Consider the following 15625-nt stretch of genomic DNA (forward strand, 5'->3'; position numbering starts at 1 on the left):
GGGGAGTGGCTTTGGGATTGGTGGAAGGCCTGGATCGCCTGAAGTCACCTTGGCATTGTGACTTTGTCTTCAGTCTGCCATTTGGTTGGGGAAAGCAAGAAGCCATGGGCTAGTTCAGGGTTCTTTGCATTACCATTGGAATTAGTGTAAGAGGGACAGCGATGTCCATGTTGTTTGTGCATCCTCTCTAGGTAAGGGCAGGAACTGAGCTTGTTTATTACAATAATTACAACACCAATAACTGCTAAAGTCTATTGACAGTTCATGTTGGCCTGAGCACTACGCTTCAGTGCTTCACACATGAACACAAGTCTCCTATTCATGCAAAAAATTACTGCAAACTTGGTAATGCCTTAAAACAACATCAATTGATTTTCTTACACTTCTGGGGGTCAGAAATCCAAAATGAGTCTCACAAGGATGAAAACCCAGGTCTTAGCAGGGCTGTTTCTTCTGGAGCCTCTAAAGGTGAATCCATTTCCTTGACTTTTCCAGCTTCCTCCATTTTTAGCTTGTGGCCCCATTACTTCACCCTCTCTCCCCCTGCTTCCATGGTCACACCCAGATAATCCAGAAGACTCTTCCCATAACAAGATCTTTACCGTGACTACATCTGCAAAGTCCCTTTTGCCATATAAAGCAACATTCACAGATTCCAGGGATTAGGACCCGGGTATCTTTGGGGGCCACTATTTAGATGACCACAAGCACCCAGTTCTTAATGCACTCAATAAATATTTGTTGAGTGCATGAATGAATTTTAACTGTTTAGCATTGTTGTTGGCAGTCTCTTGGCTCAGTCCTTTCAGGAATGTGTGTTCTCCCTTCCATCAAGTTTGTTCGAATCTCTTCAGTGAGGATTTCCTGACCGTAATTTAACATCACAGCTTGCTCCTCCATCACACACACTCCCAATCCCCTTATCCTACTTAAGTTTTCTTCTTCCCCATAGCTTTTTGTCATTTAATATATTGAATAATTTACTTAAGGTGTTTGTTGGTATTTGTCCACCTTTCTCACTAGGATGTGTGTTTCGTGGGGCAAGGAGTTTTCCATGTTTTAGTCTCAGATGTATTCTAGGCATCTGGAACAGTGTCTGGCACATGGCAGGTACTCAGTACATGTGTGTGGAATGAACATGTGAGCTGAATGGCCTCCCCAATCCTCATTCAGCGGCAAATCTGGTTCTTTATCTACGGTGGCCAATCTTGGCTTTCATGGCGATGAAGCCATGGCCTGTTGTGAAGCCAATCAATTGCTGAGTAACCTATGGATTATCTTGTTTACTGGGCTCCACCCCATTCCATTAACACACTGGCAATTTTGATCTCTAAAACACAGATAACCTCAATTCTCATCTCCACCAAGACTTGCGAAAGTCTGGGAGGGAAATGAATGGTTTGGCTTTGAATAGTTCTTGAAGGATAAATGTTTTAGAATTAAAATGATTGCAGAGTTGAGATAGTGAGTTGTCCCTGGCTGAAGTTGCCAGAATTTGTGATGTTGGGTGTTACTGTTTCCACCAGTGTGTCTGGAGGTAATGAGTTTGTGGTTTCTGGGGTTGGTTAGTCTCAGTTTGTTCACTGTAGAGGGGTCATGAGTACCTGGGGAGGTGTGGTGAGGGGGCTTCAGGGTGCCCATTGGCTTCCTGAAACTGCATGTGACTTTCTGTGTGCATACGTGTTCCCAAGGAGAGTAGAATCCACAGCTAGCCTCGGATTCTCAATAGGGAAGTGAAGCACTTCTGCACTGCCCCAGCTCTGAGGATTCAGTGATTCTGTGACTGGGGATTTATAGCTGAAATTCACAGGCCGCACACAGCTCAGAAACGAAAGTCAGTCATGTGAAAGGTGTGTACCTTCTTGTTCCTACCCCCAGACTAACCAATTGTGCTAAAGATGCCAAACCAGGTGCTGGTTCAAATCTCAAGTGGACTAATCTCAATTTTTAAAAGACTGTGGGCATTTCTTGAGGCCTCTATTTTTCTCATAGAGAAAAAGGTGAAATACGGATACTTCTAATTTCTTTATTTTTTGTGTAAATATAAAAGTACTTTGAGGTAGAGAATACTATAGAATTGCAAATAATTAATCATAAAGGGAATATATGCCGTTTTTTGTTATGTGGCAACAGACTGTCTTGTTCCCAACTCCATCCGTCCATCCATCCACTCTGTAAACATTCATTTCCTCACAGTAAGTACGAAAGCTACCATGTGTGTGGCCAAAGCTGTATATGAGACACTTATCCTGGCGGGGCACAGTGGCATGCCCCTGTAATCCCAGCATTTTGGGAAGCTTAGGTGGGAGAATTGCTTGAGGCCAGGAGGTCAAGATCAGTCTGGGCAACACAGTGAGACCCCATCTCTAAAATTAAAATTTAAAAAAGAACACTTATTCTCACAAAAATCATGACTAAACTGAGGTTCTGAGAACACAGACCACTTGTTCAGTCACACAAAACAGCCAGAAGTGACAGTGCAGACCTTGAACTGAACATCTAATTCTATCTGATGCCAATGGCAATGTCTGTTAATATCACCCACCAAAATACTCCTAATGGTGGAGAACAGGGAAGTAACCTATGAGGGAAATGGAGGGAGAAGTCTATCTAATATAGCATCTTCAAATCTGTGTTTTACCTTAAAATGCATGCAGGGGTGCAGTGTACTCCATATTAGACCCACGCTTGTTTTCATATCAAAGAATTTCCCACCAATCTTTAAGTACAAATGATGCTTTTGAGAATGGGTGTAGCTTAGCGTAGCTCTCAGCCACACTCCCCACCACACACATCATTTTTCCATGTCAGACTTTGGTGTTTCAGTCTTACGTCCTGTTGGATTGGAGGCTCCTAGAGGACAAGATCTCAATCTGATTCCTCCTTTCTCCTTCCCAAGACCCAGCCCAGTGTCCAGCATGAAACAAGTACACAGATAACGAATGTGGCAAAGACTTACTGCATCCCTGCCTGAGTCAGGTGCCATGAGAGATACAGATGGTTACAATGTGGTCCCTGCTCTCAAGACATTTACAATTGAGCTAAAGAGGCCAAGCTTCCATTAATGAAAAGGATCTTCCCAAGACTCTTGGTACACCATTTTAAAAGCTTAGAACTGTCGGCCAGGCGCGGTGGCCCACGCCTGTAATCCCAGCACTTTGGGAGGCTGAGGCAGGCGGATCACGAGGTCAGGAGATCGAGACCATCCTGGCTTAACATGGTGAAACCTCGTCTCTACTAAAAATACAAAAAATTAGCCAGGCATGGTGGCAGGCACCTGTAGTCCCAGCTACTCAGGAGGCTGAGGCAGGAGAATGGCGTGCACTCCAGCCTGGGCAATGAGCGAGGCTCCGTGTCAGAAAAAAAAAAAAAAAGCATAGAACTGTCATAAAGCAAGAGAAGAAATGATAGGTAATTAGACACCAGACAAAGTTCCATTAAATAGGACAAATTTTGTGAAAAGTGACAACCTGTTCCTCTGGAAAGGCAGCATTGTGTCAATTAAAGAGCACACCTTGAAGTCGCAAAGTACAAATTAATGATGTTGAAACCTCTGTTTCCCAAGAGGGAAAAGTTGAAAATACAGTCAGCTGCACTAGATGTTGTCTGCCTTGCCAGAGGTTCTCAGTCTTGGATTGATTAGGCTTGGAGGGTCACATTGAACCCATGATACATTTTGAAACACTGGGTAGGCTCTGGGCTTATCAAATTGTATTCTATTCATCAAATATTTCCCGAGTTCATTGTGTAGGCACTGGGGATGCACAGAGGGGCAGAGATATATGATGAATGGCTCATACACTTCGCAATGAAGCAAAGATTCAAAACCCTGGCTATACCATGAATTAGTTGAGGACATTAGCATAGGACAGGGGTTCACCTCTCTGAGCCTCCATCTTTTTGTTTTTGAGACAGAATCTGTCACTCAGGCTGCAGTCCAGTGGTGCAATCTTGGCTCACTGCAACCTCTGCCTCCTGGGTTCCAGCATTTCTGCCTCAGCCTCCCAAGTTGCTGGGATTACAGGCGTGTACCACCACACCTAGCTAATTTTTGTATTTTAGTAGAGATGAGTTTTCACCATGTTAGCCAGGCTGGTCTCAAACTCCTAACCTCTGCTGATCTGCCCACCTCGGCTTCCCAGAGTGCTGGGATTACAGGTGTGAACCACCGTACCCAGCAAGCCTCCATCTTTTAAACCATAACATGGAGACCCTAATTCTTATCTTGTAGGTGGTTGCAAGGATTGAGGGTAATAAACATAAAGCTCCCTGCACAGGAAATTGCACTGAATAAGAACTTCCCAAAGGGGCACTAGGGGAAGTGATATCATAGAAGAATTAAGAAAAAGCTCTGATTTCAAGAAACTCCCAGGCTGAGGTGGGAGGATTGTTTGAGCCCAGAAGTCCAGCCTGGGCAAAATGGTGAGATCCTATTTTGAATTTAAAAAACAAACAAATAATAACTAAATGTTAAAAACAAGAAACTCCCAGTCTGGTGTAAGGACCAAAATGTTAACACATAAATGTCATTAGTGTGATGGGTGTGACTATGTTTTTTAGACTAACACTGAGAATAATTTACTGCGTGCCAGATACTGTGCTACCCAGTTGTATCTGGATAAACTTGTTCGTTTTTTTTTTTTTTTTTTTTTGGCAGCATCTCACTCCGTCTTCACAGGCTGGAGTGCAGTGGTGCAATCTTGGCTCACTGCAACCTCTGCCTCCTGGGTTCCAACGATTCTCCTGCCTCAGCCTCCCAAGCAGGTGGGATTATAGGCACCTGCCACCATGCCCAGCTAATTTGTGTATTTTTAGTAGAAACAGGGTTTCACCACATTGGCCAGGCTGGTCTCAAACTCCTGACCTCAGGTGATGTGCCTGCCTCGGCCTCACAACGTGCAGGGACTATAGACGTGAGCCACCACACCCAGCCACACTTGTCCATTCTGTGCAAAACTATATAGAGCAGGAATTACAATTATTCCCAGTGAGGAACCTGAGGCTTGGGCAGCTTAAGTAACATGCCCAGGGTTGCAGAGCTGGAAGTGATAGAAGCTGGATTTGCATCTTGCAATCTGCCTCCTGAGGTAGATTTCAACGCACAAGCAAGCCGGAAGAGGCTTCACAGAGGTAATACAGGAGAGGCAAGAGGTTTTTCAGGCATCAAAGTCATAGCAGAGAAGTTCAGGCAGGAGGGAAAAGCAGAGACAAAGAGCTGGCAGGATGAATCAGCTGATTCTGTTCAGGAATTCAGGTGGGTCTGTGTGGAGGGTTTGGATGAAGGATAATGAACATTCAGAAAATGAGGTTGAGGAAGGAGAGAGGGGCCAGATGGTGGACAGATCAAGCGCCAGGCACAAAGACCTGGACTTTTACCAGAGTAAAGGGTACCAGTAAAGGGTGTTGAAGACACGATCACTGGCATTTAGGGAATGGATTCCACCTGCCTATGTTAATAAAGAGGTGACTCCACGCAGCATATGTGAATGATAAGAGCACATCAGATTTTCCAACTAAAGGACTACTTTTCAGTTATTGTTCATGTGCAAGTCTCACTTCCTCCCCTGCTAGCCAATATGTTTCTTAAATTAAATGTTGATTCTAATTGCTTTTGGTTTCCCCTAAGTGCCCGGCATAAGGTAGGTGCTTAATTTTTTTTTTTTTAATGAATGAGTGATTAAAAGCAAGAGTGAATTTACATTTAGGTCTATGAGCCTCTGAAAAGAGATAAATTCTGAGCTGGATTCAAGAAAATGCATGTATTTGAGGTGGAGCATAGACCTAATTGTGAAAAGGAAAACAAAAAAAGTTTCTAGAATAAAGCAAAGGAGAATCTCATAATTGCCAAGATTTCTTAAACAGATTATGAAAAGCACCAGCCATAAAAGAAAATATTGATACACTGAACTTCATGAAAACTAAGACCATCTCTTCATCAAAGGTACCATTTACAGGGTAGAAAGGCAAGCCACAGACTGGGCGAAGAAATCTGTCTTTATTTATATATAATTACATATATATAATAAAGAACACTTAAATATTAACTTAAAAATCCAACTGTTGGCCGGGCACAGTGGCTCATGCCTGTAATCCCAGAACTTTAGGAGGCTGAGGAGGGCAGATCACTTGAGGTTGGGAGTTCGAGACCAGCCTGACCAACATGGCAAAACCCTGTCTCTACTAAAAATACAAAATTAGCCGGGCGTGGTGGTGCATGCCTGCAATCCCAGTTATTCGGGAGGCTGAGGCAGGAGAATTGCTTGAACCCAGGAGGTAGAGGTTGTAGTGAGCCAAGGCTGTGGTGAGCTGAAACTGCCACTGCACTCCAGCCTGGTAAACAAGAGTGAAACTCCATCTCAAAAAAAAAAAAAAAGGCCAGGAATCCAACTGTTAAAAATGAGACAAAACTTCAGTAACCACCTAACCCCAAAAAGTCACCAAGTGGTCAAAATGCATATAGAAAGGTGCTCAACATCGTTATTCATTAGAGAAATACGAATTAAAATAAGACATACACCAGGCCACCTATACACCCACCAGGACAGGCATAATTAAAAGACCACCAATTACTGGAGCATGTGAAGCTACTGGAACTCTCAGACATTACTGTGGGAGTATAATTTGGTACAACCACTCTGGAAAATTGTTTGGCAGCATCTACTCAAGCTGAACATATGTGCCTACCCTACAGCCCAGCAGCTGAACTCTTCACCATATTCGCCTGAGGAAAAAAGTGCATATATTCAACCATATAGCTTTATTTTATTTATTTATTTATTTGAGATTTATTTATTTATTTGAGATTCAGCCTCGCTCTGTTGCCCAGGCTGGAGTGCAGTGGTGCAATCTCAGCTCATTGCAACCTCTCTCTCTCGGGTTCAAGGGATTTTTCCTGCCTCAGCCTTCTAAGTAGTTGGGATTACAGAGGCCCACCACCACACATGGCTAATTTTTGTATTTTTAGGAGAGACGCCATGTTGGCCAGCCTGGTCTCGAACTCCTGGCCTCAAGTGATCTGCCTACCTCAGCCTCCCAAAGAGCCAACCATATATTTTTTAATGTTCATAACAGCTTTATTACAATAGCCCTGAAGTGGAAATAATTATCTATCCATCAATAGGAAAATGGATAAATATATTGTGGAGTAGTCACACAATGATATACTAACAGCAATAAAGAACCAACTATTATGCTACAAGCAACGAAACGAAAGAATTTTGAAGACATCATATTTGAGTGAAACAAACCAAATGCAAAAGTTCAAGAACAGGAAAAACAAATCAATAGTGATAGAAACCATAACAGCGATTTCTTTTCTTTTTTTTCTTTTCCTTTGAGACGGAGTTTCACTCTTGTTGCCCAGGCTGGAGTGCAGTGGTGCGATCTTGGCTCACTGAAACCTCTGCCTTCCAGCTTCTGGTTTCAAGTGATTCTCCTGCTTCAGCCTCCCCAGTAGCTGGGATTACAGGAACCCTCCACCCCGCCTGGCTAATTTTTTTTGTATTTTAGTAGAAATGGGGTTTCAACATGTTGGCCAGGCTGGCCTCGAACTCCTGACCTCGTGATCTGCCCGCCTCAGCCTCCCAAAATACTGGGATTACGGACATGAGCCACAACGCCTGGCCAGTTTCTTTTGGATAGTACTGATTGGAAACGGGCCTGAGGGAGCCTCTGGGTTGCTGGAAATGTTCTATATTTTGATGTGGCTGGGGATTTCACATGTGTGTTCACACAGAAACATTCATTCAGCCACACGCTTAAGATTAGTGCACTTTACTGTGTGTTATACCTCAATAAAGACACTTGTAAAAGCTAAATGTATTAAAGTATTAATCAGTTGCAAAACTTACTGGTTAAAGAAGAGGTCTGACATATTTCAGAAAACCTAAGGATGGATTTAAACATTAAAAACATAAATTAAAGGCAAGGAACTTCAATAAAAGCAGTAGACTGGGATGTTTAAAGCCCTGGAGTAGAAAATGAAGATGTCAGCTGGAGTTAGAAAACAGATGAAACTCAACAAAAACCCAGCATTAATGTTAGGGAAAAACAAGCAGTGAGACTGTCGACCAGGACTTGAGGCGGTATCGCTGGTGGGCCCTGACAGGGAGGTGAAGAGACTAGATTTCGACTTGAAAGTCAACGAGAAGCTAATCATTTTTGAGCTGGGCAAGGATGCCATTGAAAACAGGCATGATGGTGGTGACAGTAATGATACATGTAACAGCTCTTAGCATTCACTGAACACCTGCTACAGGCCGGATCTTCTTGTCAGCACTTCATCACTGCCGTCTCATTTAAGCCTCATAACCGCTCTGTGAGGACTGCTACGATTACCCCAGTTTTACAGAGGAAGAAATTGAAGAAGCAACTTCTAAGTCTGAGAGAACAGACCAAGAGGGAGGTTGTTAGGAAATCCCTTGAGTTAAATGAATTTAAATGACTTCACAGATATTTAAGCAGATCTAAGGCACAGGCAAATTACTTATGCGATGTGAATTCTGCAGAATAATCCAGCTCATCGTACACCCAGCAGTACCCTGGCTACAATTCTAGGGAGAAGACCAGCACCTCTTATATGCTTTCAGGTGTATAAACTACATACAATACACAAACTAAATTTAAAGGATGAAAAGTGCAAAGTGGTGTACCTTGACAGGGGAGAATAAAGATTCTCGCACGGGACCTAGCTTGAAAAAAGTTATTGGGACAACCTATGCCCAGAGCTGCTATATTGTGAACTTCTAAGCTTTGCAAGTTTTATTTCAAGTCCTTTGAATCACTCTTGATAATTCATCTTCCTTCAAGTTGGCAATGTCAGGTTAGGCAGCAAGAGATGAAAAGGTCCAAGAAAACATTCATTCATTCAATAAGTAAATATTTATTGAGCACATACTATATGCCAGGCATTGCTTTAGAGGTTAAGAATACATTGATATATAAAATAAGAATCCTTGCCAGGCCTCATGAAACCTTATAATCAGAGGAGACACATAATACACTAAGAAACATATATAATTTTAGGTAGTGATTACATGCAGTGAAGAAAGATGAAGCCGGTTGAAGGGAGGCATTTATACAGGAGTGTGAGCCAAAGCCTTTATGAGGAGCTGACATGGCAGCTCTGATGTAAGAAGAATGAAAGAGCAAGCTACGAGAATCCGAGGAAAGAAAGTTCTAGGCTGAGCAATTAGCCAGTGCAAAAGCCCTGAGGTGGTAATATACTTGGCTTGTTCAAGAAAGAGCAAAGAAGGCCATTTTGGTTGGTGCACACTGAGGGGCGAATGGCAAGAAAGGAGGCCATGGAGGCAGCCAGACCACGCAGGGCTTTTTAGACCACCGTAAGGGCTTTGGGTTTTTTTCCTAAGTTTGAAGGAAAGCCATGGGAGAGCTTTGAACTGGGAAGTGACTTGATCTGATTACCTTAGGAGGAGAAACAGTTCATAAGGGGGCAAGAGAAAAAGCAAGGGGAGCAGTTAGGAGGCTGTTGCAGGAGAGCTGAATGGTACCTGGATCAGTGTGGTTTTGGAGGAGGTGGGGAGAAGTGGCTGGATTCAGAAGTTAGTCTGCAGGGTCAGGCATGGTGGCTCACACCTGTAATCCCAGCACTTTGGGAGGCCGAGGTGGGCGGATCACCTGAGGTCAGGAGTTCGAGACCAGCCTGACCAACATAGTGAAATGCCATCTCTACTAAAAATACAAAAATTAGCCGGGTGTGGTGGTGGGTGCCTGTAATCCCAGCTACTCAAGAGCCTGAGGAAGGAGAACCACTTGAACCTCAGAGTTGGAGGTTGCAGTAAGCCACTACACTCCTGTCTGGGCAACAGAGCAAGACTCCATCTCAAAAAAAAGAAAAAGAAAAAGAAAAAAAAGTAGTCTGCAGGAACAGCTGCAGGATTCACTGGAGAAGTGGATGAAGACTATGAGAGACAGAGGTCAAGAATGACCCAAAGTTTCTGCCCCTAGGTAAATGAATGGTGCTGCCATTTACTTGGAAAATGATTAGGTTTAGGGGTAAAATCAGGAGCTTTTGGTTTTGTTTGTTTGTTTTTTGAAACAGGGCCTCACTCTGTCTCCCAGGCTGCAGTGCGGTGGCATGATCACAGCTCACTGCAGCCTCGAACTCTTGGGCTCAACTGATCCTGCTGGGACTACAGGTGGATGTCACCACACCCAGCTAATTTTTTTTTTTTTAAGTAGAAGCTTACTTTCTGAGGTGTTAAACTCTAGGTTTCTATTATTCAAATGGCAATGTCAACAGGTTGGTGAATATTTCCATTTTGAGTTCATTGGGGAAATATGAAAAATAACATGTGAAATAATCCCTTGTACACAGAAAAATCTCAATTCTATTAGAATTCATTCCTTCAGGCCGGGCGTGGTGGCTCAAGCCTGTAATCCCAGCACTTTGGGAGGCCGAGATGGGCGAATCACGAGGTCAGGAGATCGAGACCATCCTGGCAAACACGGTGAAACCCCGTCTCTACTAAAAAAATTACAAAAAACTAGCCGGGCGAGGTGGCAGGCGCCTGTAGTCCCAGCTACCCGGGAGGCTGAGGCAGGAGAATGGCGTAAACCCGGGAGGTGGAGTTTGCAGTGAGCTGAGATCCGGCCACTGCACTCCAGCCTGGGCGACAGAGCGAGACTCTGTCTCAAAAAAAAAAAAAAAAAAAATTCATTCCTTCAGCAAATATTTATTGGGCACCTACTGTGTGTCAGGCACTGCACTGGGTGCTGGGGTAGGGTACACGATGAATTTGGATAGGAACAGTTACTACCTTCATGGAGTTTCATTACAATTTAATTAGTTCACTGGTTTCTGAGACACTTCTCTCAGTACTGTGTAAATATATAGAACCAACTCTCAAGCATTATAAATACTGAGATGTTCTCTGACTCAGCAATTTGGAAGAGCCTAGACTTTTTTTTGGAAAGAAAAGAGCTATATATAGATTTGGACAAATGAAAGATTTACCCAATAAAATGTCTGAAGACTACCTTCAAATGAATCAGAAGAGACTGTCTCAAACAAATGAATGTTTATGACAAGTCGACTTGGTGTAATGGAAAAGCTTACAGGGCTGGAAAGCAGAAGATCTAGACCTCAGTCTGTTCTGTCCTGACTGGGTCACACCTATGACCTAGACTGAGTCATTTGCTCATCTGTACTTTGGTTTTCTCTTCAGTAAGATGAATCAGTTGGACTTGATATTTGCTAAAGAATTTTCAAAGTGTTAATATTTTCTTTGCATTATTTCTCTTACTGGACTCTTTAGGTAGTTTTTAGAAAATAAAAGCCCAAATCCCCAAGTGGATTCCTCTCTTGAGAGCTCATTTTTCAAAGCAAAAGAAAGCTCTTCTTTTCCTTTTTTTGCAAAGAGAAATTGCTTTCTTGTTCTTTTAATGATTGTAAAAAATTATGCACGATCAGTACAGAAAATATAAATCGAGGAAGCACAAAGTAAAAGCTTCTAAAATAACACTGAGCTAACTGTGCTTTCACCATCACTGTATCTGTAGCAGTTACCATATAGCAGGTGCTTTAAAAACAGGTGTTGAATAAATTGTTACTGTTAATATCTTGTAAACATCCTTTTTGGTCTTCAGACCAAAAATGAATACATAAATAAATCCTTTCTCTGGGTTGTTTCACCTCTAAACCAGAAGAGCTCAGTATAGCCACCAGAGACTAACACTGTTAGGACAATATCAAATCTCTTACATTGTAATGTGTTTCACAACGACAGTTGATATCTGATGCCTATGGAATGTAAGGAAACAATAACATTTAATCCATCATTCTGAGAGGCACAATATCAAGGGCGGCTCAGTTTGAGCAATACCAGGAAAGGCTGCAAAAGAGTCCACAGTACTTCAGCTCAAGCAAGAGTGGCTCCAGCAGCAGTGGGAGAGTAGGCTCTGCCTCCTGGATCCTTCTTCCCACACTTGGGCCCTGTTCCTGGCCCACAGCACCAGGACGAGCTTTCTGGGGCATGTGAATTCCACTCAACACATTTTATTGGCAACCTAGCATCCATCTGATTGTCAACTACATTTTCAGTCAACTAATCGTTTCCTGATTACCTCTGAACATGAATTATAGCCAGATCTTGTCTGCAGACCCATGCTACATTTTTTTCCCCAAATGGAATTAGTTGCTAATGTTGAAAATCCGGAATATTCAACAAGTCAGTCTGAATTTTCAGAATCTCTTAAAAAGTTGTTAGATCCACCACCACTGGGCCCCTATCGCACAGAGCAATCAACTAGAGGTGAGGAGCATGCGCTCTTCAGCTCCCATAAGCCCACCTACCCCTATTGTCTGACATCCTGCATCCCACAGTTTGCTCTGCTAATTTACCTGATATGCTCCTTCTAATTATATTAAACATTCAGGGGCTACCTCCTACACATCAGGCACTGTGCAAGTCCTGGGAGCATAGGTAGATATGGCAAAGCTCCTGCCTTGGAGGAGCTCACAACCCAGCAGCAGAACTGACTTATAAACCAGTAAATTACAGTACAGTGTGGTGAATACAGCACAGCAGCAGGAGCATGCAGAGGACTGACCCACTCTGTCCTGGGAAGCCAGCCGAAGATTTCCTGAAGGTCATGTTTAAGCTGGGTTTTGAAGGATGAGTAAGAGTTCATTAAGCCGATGGAGTGGCGGGGAATAATAGGAACAGTGTGGGTGGTATCAAAAGTATTTATAAGGTCTTCTTCTGATTAGCTGCCTGTTGCACAGATGATCCTTTCAAGCCAGCAACTACCTTTCTCTTGATGGTCCTTCCATTTCCTCCTGTCAAAACAACAGGGAAGGTTCACATCTACCTGGAAGAGCCTGCCTGACAAATCCCCATTCACCTCCAGTTACTTCAACTAAGGCAACCTTCCTACTCTGATAATTGGTTACCTGATTGTGATCCTACTACTGGAGCTCTTTGTTTTGGAACCTCTGTTATTTAAAGAATAGACTAGCACACCAAGCAATTAATAAGTACTTATCAAATATCTACATTGTGTAGAGAACTCTCCTGGGTTTTTTATCTTAAAATGGCAAACACAAATTAACTAAGAAGCGACAGAGAATACAGTTCAGAAAACATTTATTTTATTTTTTATGTTTTTGAGACAGAGTCTTGCTCTGTCTCCCAGGCTGGAGTGCAATGGCACGATATCAGCTCAACGCAACCTCTGCCTCCCGGGCTCAAGCGATTCTCCTGCCCCAGCCTCCTGAGCAGCTGGGATTACAGGTGCCCACCACCACGCCTGGCTAATTTTGTATTTTTAGTGGAGATGAGGTTTTTCTGTGTTGGCCAGGCTGGTCTTGAACTTCTGACCTCGTGATTTGCCCACCTTGGCCTCCCAAGAAACATTTATTAAGTGTCTGGTATCTAGGTGTTTTTCTTTTTTTTTAATCCCTCCATCCATCCAACATTCAGTTAGCACTGTTACACACCAAGTACTGTGCTTGGCACCTGGAAATCATGCTGAGCTACGATAAACATAGTACAGCAGGTGACATGGATAAATAAACCCATTACAATAAGTTTCTTGCTGGAGCAATGTTCAAAATACAGCAACTGCTTGGAGAAAATAATGTCAGCTGCCTTGGAAGGTATTGCAGGACTCCCAGGGCAGCTGACATTCCTGGGCACGTATCATGGAGAAGATAAGTCCAAGCTGCTTGTCTTGTGTGTTTCTTACCTTTTTAAATATATTTTCTGGCGAGGTGTGGTGGCTCACACCTGTAATTCCAGCACTTTGGGAGGCCGAGACCGAGGCAAGCAGATCACAAGCTCAGGAGTTCAAGACCAGCCTGGCCAACATGGTAAAAACCCATCTCTACTAAAAATACAAAAATTAGCCAGGCATGCTGGCACACGCCTGTAGTCCCAGCTACTTGGGAGGCTGAGGCAGGAGAATCACTTGAACCCGGGAGGCGAAGGTTGCAGTGAACAGAGATTGCGCCACTGTACTCTAGCCTGGGCAATAGAGCGAGACTCCATCTCAAAAAAAAAAAAAGAAAAAAGAAAAAGAAAATATTTTTCAAAATCCACAAAAATATACAAACAGTACAATGAATCTCCACATCCCCATTAAACATCCACAAAAATATAGAGACAGTACGACGAATCTCCACATCCCCATTATGTGGCTTTAACAATTAGTAACTTGTGGCCACTTTTGACTCATCTACACTGCCATCTGCTTCCCCATCCCTTTGTTTTGTTTTGAAGCAAATCCTAAACTTCATTGCACCCGGGAATACTGAGCTGCATTTACAGAAGGAAGTGGAAATGCATGTGCCTTCCACAGCCGTCCCCTTCCCACCTATTCTTCTGCTCTGAAAACAGATACCCAGATTCCTGCCAGTGACTCCAAAGCCTTGGCTGGTTCAGGGTAAATACCCAAGACTTTATTGGAGCCTCTCGGTTGAAGGAAAAGACTGCGATGCTTCAGTGAAAATCCTATCCTGTCTTGACTGGAATGCTGGCCACATTCTTCTGGTCCGGGGTCCTCATAAAATTGCTAAGTTTTTAGAGGCTTATGGCGTACCTAACGTTTGCACAAAATGGTAGCTACATTCCACACTCCCATGTGCCCTGAGCAGCCTCCAGGGAAACTTCAGATACCGTGGGGCTTGGCCTGCCAGCTGAGCTGGCCCAGAGATCCTTTCTGTCACAGCTTTGATCTTCACTGGGTTGGGAGCCTGTCTGAATCTAAACACCTGCTTCTCTACTGCCCACCCCCTCAGCATTTCCTAGCTCTCCCTGAAAGGTACAAACATGTATGCAGTTACTCAACCAGAATATTTATCCTTGACTCCCTCTCCCTCATAATTTCTTTTAAAACAATCCACCATTGTCCACCTCCCATCACCCTTTCATCCAGGTGCCCATTCCCTTCTCTCAAGTCCTGCAATACCTAAACATCGATCTGCCTTTAGCACATTCAACCTCGTCTTATTCTCCACTCAGGAGCTGAGTGATCTGCACAAAACCCTCTGCTAAATACCCTTGCATGGTTCTTCACCCCTGCAGAAACTAACCTCTTTCCCACACCAAGGAGGCCCTGCAAAACTTAAGGCCTCCTTCGGACTTCTCCAGCTTCATCTGCCACGTCTCCTTCCTAGCCCGCAACCAAAACCTTCTTTTCTGGGTCTGTTTTCTAGGGTCTTTGTGTTCTCACCTGGGCAGCTCCTTTTCTCTCTTAAATAAAGAAAGCTACAGCGACTGCGCCCTTGCTTCCATGCGTCATCTCATGGGTCCACAACAACACTAAAGAGTCGTTTTCATTTTGCAGACGGAGAAACTGAGGATGGGCACCTTATCCATGGCCACACAGCTAGTAAGTGGAAGAGCTGCAACCAGGATTCAAACTCGCGGCTCCAGAGGCCACAGACTCAACCACAGAATCCTAGCCCGCCCGCACATCCCTCCACCGCCGCAGGGACCTACCTCATCCCTCTACACCTTCCGCTGCACCCAGGCAGAGCTGGTCACGCGGGCGGAGGAAGGAGGCTTCTGATTGGCTGCCTCCAGCGGCGGGCGAGAGGGCCGGGAGCGAAGGTGCGGGGGCGTCGCGGAAAAATGACTTCATGACGCGGCTTCTTAAAGGCGCC

At 43.8% G+C, this 15625-nt stretch overlaps 1 long non-coding RNA gene across 1 annotated transcript; it reads right to left on the reverse strand.

The window, feature by feature from the left end:
- Positions 1–11384: 11384 nt before the first annotated feature.
- On the reverse strand, positions 11385–15476 carry LOC111552572. The gene is made up of 2 exons (XR_002734668.1): positions 15193–15476; positions 11385–12799 (listed from the first exon to the last, which is right to left on the reverse strand). It is a non-coding gene; the product is annotated as an uncharacterized LOC111552572 (long non-coding RNA).
- Positions 15477–15625: the final 149 nt, after the last annotated feature.

The sequence above is a fragment of the Piliocolobus tephrosceles genome, chromosome 17 (assembly GCF_002776525.5).
Source record: "Piliocolobus tephrosceles isolate RC106 chromosome 17, ASM277652v3, whole genome shotgun sequence".
NCBI lineage: Eukaryota > Metazoa > Chordata > Mammalia > Primates > Cercopithecidae > Piliocolobus > Piliocolobus tephrosceles.